A 616-nucleotide genomic window follows, 5' to 3' on the forward strand; every position below is an offset into this window, starting at 1 on the left:
TATATAAAAACAACTTAATAGACCGGTCTTTTTAACAAATTATAAAATATAGTAACATTAAACATATAACAACAACTGTTGATCATCGTCTGACTGGAGAACATCTGCTTGGGACTTTCCTCGTCTAGTAGTCGGTCCATCCCCTCCTACAACAGACAAAGTCAATAAAACACCTAGTAAAATGAGAGAAAACAGTGCCACAGTAAGTCCTGAGCAAATGGACATTCTCCATCTCAGTGTCTCCTTTATCACCATCACACTATGGATCCGAATGAACTGCAGTCTGGTAATCAGGCCGTTGTGGGTTATCGCTTTTGTTGGGGCTAAACCTGTAGAGAAAAGAAAACAACAACAAAACAAAACAAAACAAAACAAGAGAGAATCATAATTAGATTTAGGGTAAGGATACTGGGTGAACGTCGGAACGGCGAGTCATCCAGTTGTGATGAACTATGATAGGAGGACGATTGGGTTTCTCCTCTAGTTGGACAGAATAGGTGTTAGGATACTGTCCCAACCGTTGAACTGTTCCTTTGTGAACTTGCGGATGAGACTGATGAGGGTGAGGTATCGAGATCCAAACCAACTCATCTGGCTGGAACTTGGGTTTCCAAGG

General features: G+C 41.2%; 1 protein-coding gene across 2 annotated transcripts in view; it reads right to left on the minus strand.

Moving 5' to 3' along the window:
• Positions 1-616, minus strand: part of TXNDC11 (thioredoxin domain containing 11) — a 114,408-nt gene that overhangs the window by 96,113 nt on the left and 17,679 nt on the right. The gene's annotated exons all lie outside the window — the stretch shown is intronic.

Source organism: Alligator sinensis, unplaced genomic scaffold (genome assembly GCF_000455745.1).
Source record: "Alligator sinensis unplaced genomic scaffold, ASM45574v1 scaffold73_1, whole genome shotgun sequence".
NCBI classification, from domain to species: domain Eukaryota; kingdom Metazoa; phylum Chordata; order Crocodylia; family Alligatoridae; genus Alligator; species Alligator sinensis.